Genomic DNA, 15,524 nt, shown 5'->3' on the forward strand with positions numbered 1-15,524 from the left:
ACTTTTTACGTTGTGCCCTAGAAAATACCTTATATTTGTGAATGGGTTTATTTAAACTGCAGAAGAAAAGTTTTATGAAATAACACACTCATTCGACACAAAATGACTACCGCTTTGTTGTTGTCATTTTCATTGCGTAAGACCATTTAACTTCTGATGAATAAAAGTAAAGATCGCAAGTTGCTTTTTAAGATTGAATTGAACTGGGTAAATGCGGCAGTTGTGCCAGCACCTGTGAACCCCTTACTCATAATAAGACAGACCAATGCATCAACATGACAATAGACAGGTGAGTGAACTGTATCTGTCTAAGCCAGTTACCGCCGGGTAATTTTGAGTGGATACAGTATAAGACTTAGCACATTTGGCAATGAGGGGTTATACGATACTTTTGTATTAAATCATATATATCAGACTAACGTTAATATTTAAATCTATTTTTATTAGTTTAGTAAACCTATGAAGTAATATATATTGGCCCTTTTGAAGAGAGCGATTTAAAACAGCTATTTTCAGATCGGAATGTTTCGTACAAGGCTCTAGGGTAATTTGCATAACAACAGGCGTCCAGCGCAGTGCGAACAGTCTTTCTGCCTGGTCACTTGACGGTTGGATCTCAAAAAGAGAAGACGCAACGTTTGGTGTACAGAAGTCAGGAGCCCGTACTGTCAGTGTTGCTGCTTTTTCATGGTAAGTAACAGTTCTTCTACGGCACAGTATTTATTTATTTACCAGAAGTTTGATTTATATTCTCGATTTTGAATGATATTATAGTTAAATTGATACAGAGGACAGACTCCACATATCTCAGGCATAAAATTTCATCAAGTTACCGTGCACAAAGGTTCGAGTTAGAAAGTGCTCATATTGGGTGTCAACTGATACAAACATGTACCAAGGGAAAATCTATTACAGATAATTAGTTTGATATTAAAGTTAACTTGAGTTATTAGATGAAGAGTTATGCGAAGTCTTCTGTATTTATTGTTCATCGTCGATAGATAATCAAATGTCTTTTTTGTGTACCCAAGATAATTTCTTGCAACTTTTATTAGTCTTTTTGAATTGAAATTCCTCTGTATTTTGACTTCTCCATTGAGTCTTTACTTTGAAAATACTTTCTGATAAAGTTTCTTTTATGGACACTCTTTAGAAAGTGAAATTTCCTTTTGTTGCAGATTATTCAGCATTGAATTGTCACTGTGTTTATATTGATATTTCAGATCTGCAATCTCCTATTCCAAGAAACTGAGAAATCATATGCAACTGATGAAAACATGCGAAGAATTCTGTATGATTAGGATTATAACACATGTATACGGCTTTGCACGCTCATACGCTGCTATTTGAAGAGTTGTTTAACGAAATAACATGCAATGTAGACTGCGAAAGTGAGGATTCTATATATTTACTTGCATGTCATTATTTTTATGGTTCGAGAGGGAATTGCTGGATGAAAGTCGAGGAATATTGATCATTACTACAGTCAACTGCCATTTCATAAAATAAATAAAATTGAATTAAATTCACTTACGTTCATTTGTAAATGTTTCTGAATGTTATTGTTTAATACCGAATGTTCTTATCTTAATCGAATTCACTTGAATAAAGACACTTTTCTGGTGTTTTTGTTTAATCCATTTCACTTGATCTAAAGATGCAGGGGTCAAATTGAAATCAATTTTAAACTAAATTGTTAAATGTATTTCGTATTCTTTTGGATTTGAGACCGCGTGGTTTGTATCCACATCTTTTAAAAAAATTACATTACTTCAAAGATCTGTAGATGAGTTTTCGTTCTAAATTTCATAATTTGAAATTTTATTAAGCACATGCATAAACAAATATTGTTAGAATTGCTTTTATAGTTTTTCCAATTTTTTCAATATTTAGCTCCACGAAACTAGTATGAAGTCTTTATTAAATTACCTTTTCCACTTGACCTAAATCTGTGCATTGTAATTCTATACTTTTTTAAAGGGTGTTTCATTTTGAGTTTTCAAAAAAAATTCTGCATAATAAATGAAAAATCATCAAGTGTTTTGTTTTTTATTTCAAATAAGAAAGCTCAGAGAGTCTAATGTAGTATGGGGTGTTAAATTGGGTAATTCCATTCAAATTGAGGGTGTGATTGGTTTGACCATTCCGTTCGATTGGAGGGGAAAAAGAAGGGTTAATAGGCGGTACGCGTCCAATCATTTAAAGGGTGACAGGTGGGACGACTTTATTCCATTTGAGGGGTGACAGGTGGGGAAGTCCATTCATTTTGAGGGGTGACAGGTGGGACGAGTCCATTCGATTTGAGGGGTGACAGGTGGGGAGAGTCCATTCGATTTGAGGGGTGCCAGGTGGGACGAGTCCATTTGATTTGAGGGGTGACAGGTGGGGAGAGTCCATTCGATTTGAGGGGTGCCAGGTGGGAAGAGTCCATTCGATTTGAGGGGTGACAGGTGGGGAGAGTCCATTCATTTTGAGGGGTGACAGGTAGGGAGAGTCCATTCGATTTGAGGGGTGACAGGTGGGGAGAGTCCATTCGATTTGAGGGGTGACAGGTGGGGAGAGTCCATTTGATTTGAGGGGTGACAGGTGGGACGAGTCCATTCGATTTGAGGGGTGACAGGTGGGATGAGTCCACTCGATTTGAGGGGTGACAGGTGGGGAGAGTCCATTCGATTTGAGGGGTGACAGGTTGGATGAGTCAATTAGATTTAAGGGGTGACAGGTAGGGTAAATCCATTCGATTTTAGGGGTTATAGTTGAACACGTCAGAATTATTTTTATCAAATAGCATTATCAAACAACAACAAAACATGTTCACTTTTTATTTTATTTCAATACTTCAAATAACTTACATTATTGATTGTAAACCACTGTCCAAGTGTGTACACAGACATAAAAAGTGCTATAAATAACAGTATACAGATGTGCCATTTATTATCAAATGGTTAAAAAAAATTTTCAAATCTGGCTTAAAATGAAGATAAAAATTTATAAGATTTGAATTGTTTTATGACTATCGGTATCTATTTTCATGAGAGCAAAGCGAAACTTTAATAGATTTGTTCTGCAACACTTTTCAGCTTTCAACTGAATTTATTTCCCACTTTTCTCAAATTTAGAGACTCCTTTCGTCATACTTTGACACAGAAATCAGATGAGAAATCAGTGTTGTCTGTGGCAGCTCTAAAAAACATAAGAGATTTTTCTTCGACTTGTAACATCTGAATCACGTTTGCATTTTAACAATGTTGAATAGAAATGGCCAATTAAATAAACGTGAGCATCTTTGAATATTTCAAACAAAGTAATTGCAAAAGTGTAAAATTCTTTCTAATCAAATGTCGCTACATTAAGTAATCTGATACATACAAAAGGTCATTTCAAACAGATCAAATATATTATGAAAGGCGTTTTTCTATCAGAATTCGGATAATTTACTCTATGTATCGAAATATAATTTTAAGTAGAGAGCAATGCTGGCAAATATACAGACACTTTCCAGAAAAAAACTCCATTGCGACATTTCAATATAAGCTGACACAGTAAAGTAAACACTAAACAATATTAAAATCTTGCAAAATTTCCCAGTGACTGACACCATGAAATGTGCACTTCTGCCTTCTAAATTTTTTCTTCTTTTTTTTTCCATGAAACACAAGTTCTCAATTAAAAGTATGCATACAGATTCAGCTCTATTTAATTTTTCAGTAAAAACCTGGGACAAATGTTCCCAAAATTGAACATAACCTTTTATCAAATAAAGCTTACTTGTAAATTTAAAGTAAAGGAAAATATCGTTTTGCCCTTTTTGGGCAAACGTCACCAAAATGCATTTTTTTTTTAAATCGCGCATTTTTACCGAAAAAAGTCACTCAGTTAATTTTAAAACAAATGAAAATTATGGTCTTTATAGACGCCTTTGGGCAGCGCCAGAGACGAGATGAAGAGACACAGTTAAACAGAGTATATACATACTTTATAGTGTCTGCATACAAAAAACCAACGCAAGCAACATATTTTAAAAATATCAGCCCAGTAAATTGTCTTGTGACCAAATGCTGTGAGCTTGGTAATATTGTAAAGGACCCCGACGACCTAACGTGTGACAACTTCGCAAGCCGCTCAGTTTTGTGGCATGACGTCTAGTATCTGAAATATACAAAATATGCTGTTTTAAATAGAGAAAAATATTTTTAAAATTTTTTGTAACTGCATTAAACAACGATTAAGGACAGAAGTAAAATACCATGTCTACGTATACAGTAAAAGCTGTTTACATTCATCAAGCTGGGGTAGCCTGCACATTTAAAGGTACATACGAACCGAGTATCGGATTCATGGTAACACATGTAAACCACTTCTACTAGTTTGTTATAAATAAATATAAATGTCAAATAAATTCCACATGCCAAGGGATAAACTGAATAGATCACTCGATCAGCCATAAAAGAGCTTTAGACTTTTGGTCTGAAATTTAACCTACTTTCGTGACCTACTTTTCTGCCCCATTGACATACAGCATCGAATTCTAGCAGAAAAATCTGTTCAAACACCATTTTCGGGTAAAATTAAACAATGCCTTTTGGTAATTCGCTTAGTTATACTACTTGAAACTATATGCTGCCATTTGGTCGGTTTTTGTGACAAAAAATTGACATTGTATGCATCTTTAAGCAGGACTAGTCAAAATAAAATTGATATATAAGGGAATTTCATAGTTTTGAATTTTTACATTTGCTTTCATAAATCTTTTCAGAATCGACTGAAATATCTGCATACACTGGCGGGAAATAATAAAAAACATTTAGCTATTATTCTAACACGAAAAAGAAACCCAAGTAATATCCAAGTTTATATAAAACGGTAAAATGGCCTTGGTGTTCAAAGTACGAACATTACTTACAACACGTTTGTATACTACCGCTTGCAGACTAAAGAATCCGTAAGCAAATCGTTCACTGTACTCGTTATGGTTTTCCTCCACGTATCAGTGACTGAAAGCAAAGGAAGAAACTTGGTAAAACTGATAAAATCAATGATCATGATAAAACAAAACGATCCAACAAAGTTCCCCTTATTTTGTATCTTCTGTTAAAAAAACACGAAAAAATAAACATTTGCCTTAAGCAGTTAACATGTATAATTAGATGAAAATATTTTACGATTGATTTGCATTATACAACGATAATATTTGTAGTCGGCTGTTTCACAATCAGGGTGAACAATTAAATGTGGTTCATGTTACAAGTGTCTGACAAATTAGCAATTTATGATTGGAGATTGCTGATAGACTGATATCAAAGACACTGTACATAGGAGCAAAATATGAAAAAAGAATTATAATAATCGGACTACAACTTACAAAAATATAGCCAATTATGTGTTCAAAAAGTAAGCATTTTTAGCTGTTACGATGGGTCATTTGCAATTAAGGTCATAAATATAATGCACTAGCTCTTTATGTCAATGATTTATGGTGAATATGATATTGGTATATAATTCCCACAACATATGTCTTCTCTTCTAGCAGGTACTTCCAAAGATATGTTCTGAGAAAAAAATATTTTAACCATTTTGGTGAAATAGGCTTTGATACACATTTTATTTATTTTTGTTCATGCAATGAAAAACATGTTTGACAAGGCCAAATATTACTTTGAAATCACCTACGTGATGATTAGATGAATTTACAATGTTATGACTTAAACATAATAAAGGAGTTGTGCATATGTAACAATTATTAATAATGCTGTGGTATTTATAATCATGAGCCCCTTGATATCTCATAATTTTTGTAGTGTCCGTATCCCCCAATCTGTTTTATTTAAGAATCACGGCATATTCTGTCTGATTTTATTATTTTATGTATGTCCACACTGACATTTATTTTGCAGGAAGAAAATAGCACATAACCCCTTATTATGAAAAGATATGCACGTATTTGCTGCCAAATGTAGTGTCCGTACCCCCACTGTAGTGTCCGTACCCCCAAGTTATACATTAACCATTGGATAACTGGCTACTTATCAATGATGATAAAACTTCAAAATATGGTACAAAATATTGTTCTAGATTATATAAAATGCATCCATGTCTTATGATGTTTAGAAAAACATTGAATATAAATATATATTAGATAAAGTGATGCTAATTAATTAGAGTCAGGCAAGAAATTTTGCAAAGAAATAATATCAGTAAAGATGCTACTCTTTGCATTCAAAATGAACAATATTGCTTTGAATATATTGCCAAATATAGCTAACTGCAAAATAATGAACTGTATATGGATATTATTCTATGGATTAATGTATATGATATTTTTTCAGGGGGTACGGACATTACAATACATGCATAATTAACAGAAGAACATTTATAATTCTCTCAGTGAATGAAGTATCAAACATGGATGACAATGAACAAAGGCCAAAAAGAAAAAGAAAATGGGAACCTGAAAATTTTACTGTCAGCAAAAATACTTTGAAAAAAGACATCAAAGAGCTAATATCCGTAAAGATGCTAATAGTCTTGCTGAAGCACGTAAGGAAGACGCTGAATGCAGGGGCGGATCCAGAGTTATTTTCTGACAGTATTCCAATTTATCTTTGTTGATCCATCCCCCATTTTTGACCGTCTTCCGACAGAAAAAATTAGATACCAGTCAATGTAAACTTGACAAATCTGACCGTCTTCCGGGAGACCCAGAGGACGCCCTAAATCCGCCGCTGGAATGCACGCAATATAGCAGAGAAGCAAAAGAACCATCCAAGGATGTCCCTGCAAGAAAGACTAAAGAAAAGAGAAGAAATGAGGGCATACTGACAGAGAGTCAAGGAGAAGCAGAAATCCAACAATCCTGAAAACAGCAGAGCAAGAGGTGCAAATTAACGAGAGATGAAAAATAAGAAAAGACTCGAAAAACAAGAATAAAGACTGAAACAAATAAATAAATCAAAAAGGCCAAGCAACAGAAAGAAAATGTTTAAATTAAAGTCTGGTGAATGAAAGTCAAACTGAATGACAGTGGGTGTAACAAGAATAAAACGCCTTCTCACACAACCAAACGCCAGCATCCACTGAAAAACGTGCTGTGGTGTTTCTCCAAAAAAAAAAACGTTTTGATTCATACATGTACTTGTATCCTTTTGGTTAAAGATTTGCTGTTATATCTTTATTTTGATATTTTTAGAATGTTGACAAAAATAACCGGTAAACAATATGATATTTCAGTTACAAAAGCATCAGTCACTTGAATGTGTAGTGTCCGTACCCCCAAATCATAGCCTAAGCTGCGTTCTGTTAATTTGAACGTAGCACAAAAAGTAATTAATATTGTGTTCTAAAAATTTTGGATGTCATAGTTAAGATGTTATTCATTTTTTCTGTTGCAAAATTAAACAAATGCATCAGAGTTCATTTTTCTCTATTTGGTACCCCTGATTGTGAAACAGCCGAGTGCAATGTGTAAAAACGTTTGATTATATTTTATGTCGAGGACTTGTTGTGGCCTGATAGCTTTCGAGAATTTTCTGTTTCTGTGAGTGAACAATAGTGTTACCTGTACATTGTCGAAACTCAGAAAATTATCTGAAAATTTTACCAAATGGTAATCTTAGGGCCATTTACGAACCCATTAAAATATTAAAAGAACATTTCAAACAAAATGTCTTAAATTTTCGTTTCAATTACCAAAACAGTTCTACAAGTGGTAGATGGCGAAAAAAAACGTCCCTACGCAATGTCACATGCTTTTACAGAAACTAAAGAATATATCAATTTTAAGATATCTGTGCCCTTGTGTTATAATCTACCTGCCTGTGGATCTTGACAATAGGCCCATTCAAGCACCTCTGCTTTTCTGCGTCTTTGTCTTTGCTTCTGTATTATTTTGCTTCGTCTCTGTTGTGTTGAGGTTCATCATAGTTATATAAAAGGGGTACATTTTCCAAACTTTATCTGAGCTGCTTTTGAAGCTGTTAAATGACTCTACTGGAAAGTTGTTCCAGGAACCGGTGGTTCTAACTGAAAAAGAAAATGATTTTTAATATCGCTGACGATGTCACGTTTGAAGATTCAATGGGCGTTCCCTTGTTGAAAAACATTATTCACTCAATTTGTTTTAAAATTGATACCTTGGTCATTAATTTGTTAGAATCTTGTTGAGTTCTGTGATATCTGATATCTTCTATCAATCTTCGACATGCTAAGCTGGATAGTTTTAATTTTTAAGCGTTGTGGAGATGGGAGATCCTTTGTTGCGAGCTTCTGTACATTTTCAACTGCAGTTACGTTTTTCTCATGCCGTGCCCAAATCTGGTTAGCGAACTCTAAACGATATATTACCAGTGATTTGAATAAAAACTTAAGTTAACAGTGCCAAAAATATGAAAAAACTATGAAGCTGAAAGTGTATGGAGTATTTCCCAAGCCACACACATTAGTAGATGTACTTACGGCACACTATTGCTGGCACAAATAAAAGCCCTCGGTACCATCAGCGTCTCCGCCTTGAACCTCCACCTTATTTAGTTGGTCCTACCTGAGCACCGCTCACTAAATGGTCACTTACCTGACCTTATTTGCATAATAACAATCAACTCAAGCATTCTCCAATAGGGAGCGCTCTCTGTTTGGGTGTGGCGTAACGAGATCGTCTTGTACTCAGACTGATCTGCCAAGTGTCTCGTCTTCTTACTATTGGAAACCCAGTAGTTGGAAATCAGTGGTACAGAAAAATTTTTTTAAAAAATCTACAGTGCGGCTGAGTGTGATGTGATATTATGTTAAATAAGAGAATATTTATAAATGTAAAACAGCATTTAAACAATTTGGCAAAGTAAACGAGATTGTAAAAAGAGTAATGTTTGAAATGGTAATTGATATCGAAACATTTATTGAAATATTATATAGGTATTTGTCATAGGTTTTCAGAATTTTTTATTCGTTCTTTGTGATCCATCAATTATCTTCAGTCTACATTTGCCAACTATCTGAAACGCAATCCTGAGACGTGTGAGGAACGAAGATACTTCAGTCTTTATTTTATATTCTCTTCTAATTTGACCAAAAAATCATGAGACAAAATTCCAATTTCACAATTTTGCTGAATAAAGAACCAACGGAGTTCCAGTTTGTAACCCCGTTTTCTGCTAAACTAAGATGCAATTATTGTTATATCGATTGCTGTTTTAATTTGGTAACTGATAAAATATTTTCCAATTTCGTCACCTAGAAGAGATGTTGAACAAGAGATTCAGAAAAATGAAAACTATAAATAATGTATAATCATGTTTTATTCATCACTAGTAACTGGTCAGAGTGATTCTGTATTCACTTATCAAGGTTTTTCTCCATAAATCACAAAGTAGCCACACATTGGAATAATGATTACCAGTACAGCAATGAATAACTACACACATAACGCCATGATAACAATTTCAAATTGATTACGATGATATTAAAGACAAGTTTCAAGACATGGTTTAAGACAGAATATAAATGTAACATGTAGGCAACGTCTTTAAACTTGACAGATTGTCGCCATTAATTGTGCTTTTATTCAGGTGTTTTTCTCAATTACCAGATTCTACTTATTTTCATACATTACAGCAATGTCTCAACATGTTTTTTTTAACTTGCTACTAAACACATGTTAATTCACTCCAGTAAATTCAAACTTAAAGTATAGTTAGGCTTAAACAACATTCAAATCTGCTTAGCAGTTGGTTACCTTTAACTGATCTGGATTCTTTACCATGAAACAATACTTTCTAAACAGGAATAACAGTGATTGTTATATCAGAGGCTCACTGCTATGATATGATTGCAAAAATACAAAGTAATAATTTACTGGCAAAACTCATAATAACAGCAACATTTCTTCTTCTGTTTGGGTCTGTTTACTACAGTGCCATGACACCCATATAGACACCAGAATATTTGACGAGGTAAATAATCACCACAGTTAAAGTGTGTTGTCTTGAAGAGGTGTCAAGTTCATTCAATTTTGTCCACTGTGCTACCTTTCTTTGGTAGAGTTTTTATTTTCAATGGAAGAGTAAGTGTCCTTGCTAAAAACATAGCTCAGCCCAGACAACCTTCATGCAATAAAACATAATACTTAACAGCATATTGACCATCAAAATTTTTATAAAAAAATAAAAGTATCATGAATATTCAGAAAATGTGATTTGGGAAGGTCTTCAAGGCCATGGAAGTTCAGTCACACTTTCAAAATGCCAAAATGTAAACAAGAGATAACTGTACTGAAATGATTTTCTTTCCATTTTCAACACCTTTTTTAAAACAAAACTAGAGGATCAGAGAGGCGATACCGCCTCTGGATATTGTACCACCAGCTGGAGTAAGAGCATTCGTATGCCCCCCCCCCACCAAAAAAAAAAAAAAAATTGGACACTACCACCAGTCTTGTGCTTGACAAGCTCTATAAAATGCAATAAACAAGAGTTCTCAAAATATGCAAAAAAAAAAAAAAAAAAAAAAAAAAAAAATCAAAAAAACATAACAGTTAAAATGGTCCAATCAAGGAGATGTTCAAATTGACCTGTATTTTCCTAACACTGATCACTCCTGTGATTTTCTAGACAATAGGCCTATTGGTTTTCCTTGAAATGCATTATCAGTATTGCATATACCGGTATGCTGACAAAAGAGAAAACCTAGGGACAACACTGGGCAGATCTCTGCTAGTTTTGAAGATATGAAGGGCAAGAAAATATGCAGAGTTCAGTTTGTGATAAAAAGTAGGTCAAAGGTCAATTTCAAGGTCACAGTATATGACTTCCTATATAAGTTCAATAGTAGCTATGGGCATTTCTTTGCCAATGTTGGAGATATGAAGGCCAGGAAACAGCAAAGTGCAGTTCATCATAAATAGTAGGTCAAAGGTCAATTTCAAGGTCACAGTAAGATTGCCAGTATATGACTTCCTATTCAAGTTCAATAGTAACTTTGGACCTATCTCTGCCAGTTTTCGAGATATAAGGGATAAAAAAATTTGCAAAGTTCAGCTTATGTTGAAAAGTAGGTCAAATGTCAATTTCAAGGTCACAATAAGAATGCTAGTATATGACTTCCTATTCAAGTTTAATAGGAACTATGGGTGTATCTCTGCCAGTTTTGGAGATATAAGGGATGTAAAATTTGCAAAGTTCAGTTCATGGTGAAAAGTAGGTCAAAGGTCAATTTAAAGGTCACAGTTAGATTACCAGTATATAACTTCCTATTAAAGTTCAATAGTAACTATGGGTGTATCTCTGCCAGTTTTGGAGATATAAGGGCTAGAAAATTTGCAAAGTTCAGTTCATGGTGAAAAGTAGGTCAAAGGTCAATTTAAAGGTCACAGTTAGATAACTTGTATATAACTTCCTATTCAAGTTCAATAGTAACTATGGGCGTATCTTTGCCAGTTTTGGAGATATAAAGATCAGAAAACTTCAAAGTGCAGTTCATCATGAAAAGTAGGTCAAAGGTCAATTTCAAGGTCACAGTTAGATTACCAGTATATGACTTCCTATTCAAGTTCAATAGTAACTATGGGCATATCTCTGGTAATTTTGGAATATTTAACATTTTCCCCACTGAATATTGCGATGTTGTAATTTTTGATATAGCGCAATGCCTAAACCATATCTAAAACAAAAAAATGGACACCACCTCCAGTATTGCACTTGACAAGTTTTACAAAATGTAAGGAACAAAAGGTCTCTGGCATTTACCATTCCAGAATAAAAGCAAGTTTTCAGTTTCGGTATCTAATGGCTGCTTCTCCCGTGAAAATGCACCGATTGACCCCAAACTCCCAAAGATGAAAGGAGTCCCCAATTGTAACCCCTCACTATAACAGGAGAGCTTAGATCTGTGTAGTTTCCAAAAAATAGCACAAACAAATATTTTTTTGCAGAAAATTCCCATTTTTAGAAAATTTTGGCTTGTTTGACCTTGAAAAAAAGGTCAAAAGTCAAATCCAAGGGCATATTTGGAATTTCCAGATATGACTTTCGGTCAGGCTTCTGTGGTAATTTTTCCCATAATTCCTTTGGTTTGGGAGATATTTAGCCTTGAATTTTCAAAAATTTTGACAAGGGTGCGTTTCAACAAGTGTCAAGCCCAGGCCAATGCACCGACAGAGACAAAAAAACCAGGGTGTTCAAGTTGAGATCATATGTGACCTAAATCCAAGAGATGGGGACACAGGTCCTGGCGGTCTAGGAGGAGAAGCGGTAACGGTGACTTGTTTCCGGCGCCCGACTGCGGAGCCGCAGGAGCCGGCGGAGCCGCAGGAGCCGGCGGAGCTGTACGAGACGGGTCGGGACTAAAACCATGAGTACCGCCAGCGTATACGCTGGTGGTACTAATAATCAATAAACTGTCATTTTTAAATGTTCAACTAGGAAAATTGTTGACATAAGAAAAATATCAATAGAACAATTTTCAATGTCCAATTTGCTCCATTTGCAGATGCTGAACATAGTGAATGATTAAATCTGACAAACTGCAATGATGAGTTCCTTTCCATTTATGAAACTTTATTACACAATGCACAATAACAGGTTTACCGTCATTTTTATATAATCAACTAACAATATTGTTAAGAAGCAGAAAATGTCAAAACAACACTTTTACATATATTATTAGTTCCATAATGAGACTGTTAACATGCCCAAGAATTAAATCTGAAGAAATAACAATTATATATAAAAATACAGAAAATGCACAGCACTTCTGGTGGATGGGAGTTAAAAATCACATCTTGAGGATGCTAGTGTTTGAAAAATAATTTTAAAAAAATTTTAAATAAAACGTAAAAATTTCCAATAAAGCTGCTATTCAAACTTTCAATCTAGCTGTATTAACTTGATATTAATAACCCCACCAAGTTTGAGAAAAATAAAGCACTGTTATTCATCTATAGCATGTTGGCATAACACATTTTTTTGTTGTAAATTTATTTGCAATGTTAAACACCATTTATCTGCACAATTATCCCCAAATCCTAATTTTGTGACACAGTTAAGAGAGCTAAACCTATGGGACTTTACAGGGAAATCTCAAGGAGTGTTTTATGTAATCTCATTTAATGGCCAAGTAACTTTATAGACCTTAATTTAATTAGTGATCACCCATTCCTACAGTACCATCATATAGCACAAATGTGTTATAGGTGTTGTATACATGCTGAAAAAAGTGAAAAAACAGCATTACTTCCCTAAAAATGACCCGAACATGCTGATTTTCAAACTTGACCTGCGTATTATAAATATACATTTGTTCTGCAAGTTTCAAGCCAAAAGGTAAAATGGTTTTCCACTTATCATGTTATCAGTGTTGCATATATGCTGAAAAAAGTGAAAAACAGCATAACTTCCCTAAAAATGACCCGATCATGCTGATTTTCAAACTTGAACTGCGTATTATGAATATTCATCAGTTCTGTAAGTTTGAAACTAAAAGGTAAAATGGTTTTCCACTTATCGTGTTATCGGTGCTGCATATGTGCTGAAAAAAGTGAAAAAACAGCATAACTACCCTGAAAATGACCTGATCATGCTGATTTTCGAAACTGACCTGCGTAATATGAATATTCATTAGTTCTGCAAGTTTCAAGCCAAAAGGTACAATGATTTTTCACTTATGTTATCAGTGTTGCATATATGCTGAAAAAAGTGAAAAACAGCATAACTTCCCTAAAAATGGCCCGATCATGCTGATTTTCGAACTTGACCTGCCTATTATGAATATTCAGCAGTTCTGTAAGTTTCAAGGCAAAAGGTAAAATGGTTTTCCACTTATCGTGTTATCGGTGCTGCATATATGCTGAAACATGACAGCACTGTTCTGCAATGGGTTTACTTCCATTTTTAAAACACTTTTTTAACATAAAACAAAATAAACAGTTTACTACCATTTGTATATGACCAACTAAGAAAATTGATGAGATGGGAAAAATATCAATAGAACAGTGTTAAATGTCCAATTTCCTCCATTCTGAGATTCTGAAGATAGTAGATGATTGAATCTGACAAACTGCAATGAAATGAGTTTATTTCCATTTTTGACACTTTACTACACAATACACGATATCAAGTTTACCATCATTTTTACATAATCAACTAACAATGTCATAAAGATGCAGGAAATGTCAAACAAACACTTTTACGTATCTTATTAGTTCAATAATGACACTGTTAACATGCCTAACAATTGAATCTGAGGAAATGTGAAAAAACAGCATAACTTCTAAAATAATGGCCTGATTATGCTGCTTTTGGAACTCAACCTGCGTTTTAGTAAGATTGACCACTCCTGTAAGTATAATGACAATTGGCCTATCTGTTTTTCTTATATTGTGTTATCAGTGCTGCATATATGTTGAAAAAAGTGAAAAAATAGCATAACTCCCCTAAAAATGGCCTGATCATGCTGATTTTCGAACTTGACCTGCGGATTATGAATATTCATCAGTTTTGTAAGTTTCAGGCCAAAAAGTAAAATGGTTTTTCACTTATCGTGTTATCGGTGCTGCATATATGCTGAAAAAAGTGAAAAAACGGCATAACTTCCCTACAAGTCACCCGATCATGCTGATTTTCGAACTTGACCTGCGTATTATGAATATTCATCAATTCTGTAAGTTTCAAGCTGAAATAAAAAACAGTTTTCCACTTATCGTGTTATCGGTAAAAGTGCACGACGGCGACGACGGCGACGACGACAGACGCAGATGATGGCTATATGTACAGACACGTGTCTGTACATAAAAAGATGCCAAGGCCCATAATACATGCTAATGATTGTGTTACATGTACATGTATAATTAAAATAAGGTTGTGAGGACTTTGTAGAGCCAATCTGAATCAAAAAGGTGATATTGTAACTTTGAATAAGATTGAAAAATAAACTTATCAAAAACTGTATACCTTTTCAGTCATGATAGATAAAATAATATGTTGACTGAAATGTTAGTGACTGACCTTAATTGGAGTGATGTTTGTTTGTATTGGTCACTGCAAATTTACCAGTACTTGTAAATGGTTTTCTTGCCTCAGTTCTCAGTCTTGCCTATAAGTGCTAAGTACCCTCACTGCAGGTAAGGCCTCGCCCCATCTAGTGTTTCAGACTGTAGTGACTAAGGTAGTAAATATAAAGAGACGTGCATACTTACTATACTGTGTCTTGTTCTCCAGTTTTCTAAAATTTGTTTGATGTAACTGAATTTTTGGTATTTTCTTCACCCTTCTTTTCAGCATCATTAGCTTTTATGGCACTTTCGTGAAATTGTCCCACACTGCATTTCAATGGATGAGATTGTAATTTGCATAAAGGAAATGACTTTCTCCTTTCGTAGTTCATCCTCTCAGTTCTCTCATTTTATTTTCACCACTGAACATTGCTCAGTTGTGCTTTTTGATATAGTGCAACTCCTTGACCGTATAGCAAACAAAAAAAAAAAAAAAAACGTACACCTCAAGAGGTCTCTAGCATTTATGGTTCCAGAATTAGGGAGA

At 34.4% G+C, this 15,524-nt stretch overlaps 2 long non-coding RNA genes across 3 annotated transcripts; one reads left to right on the top strand and one right to left on the bottom strand.

Moving 5' to 3' along the window:
- Window positions 1–221: 221 nt before the first annotated feature.
- Window positions 222–1,625, top strand: LOC147763510 (uncharacterized). Its single transcript, XR_015333138.1, has 2 exons — window positions 222–690; window positions 1,224–1,625. It is a non-coding gene; the product is annotated as an uncharacterized LOC147763510 (long non-coding RNA).
- Window positions 1,626–2,813: 1,188 nt separating this feature from the next.
- Window positions 2,814–8,589, bottom strand: LOC106176651 (uncharacterized). 2 transcript variants are annotated; one of them, XR_001239780.3, is made up of 4 exons: window positions 8,452–8,589; window positions 7,809–8,019; window positions 4,904–4,994; window positions 2,814–4,149 (listed from the first exon to the last, which is right to left on the bottom strand). It is a non-coding gene; the product is annotated as an uncharacterized LOC106176651 (long non-coding RNA). The 2 variants fall into 2 exon arrangements; XR_015333137.1 differs by lacking the exon at window positions 8,452–8,589 and adding an exon at window positions 8,130–8,312.
- Between the last annotated feature and the right edge of the window lie 6,935 nt (window positions 8,590–15,524).

This window comes from Lingula anatina, chromosome 2 (genome assembly GCF_051362555.1).
Source record: "Lingula anatina isolate TDL-2025a chromosome 2, LinAna3.0, whole genome shotgun sequence".
In the NCBI taxonomy this organism is placed as follows: Eukaryota; Metazoa; Brachiopoda; class Lingulata; order Lingulida; family Lingulidae; genus Lingula; species Lingula anatina.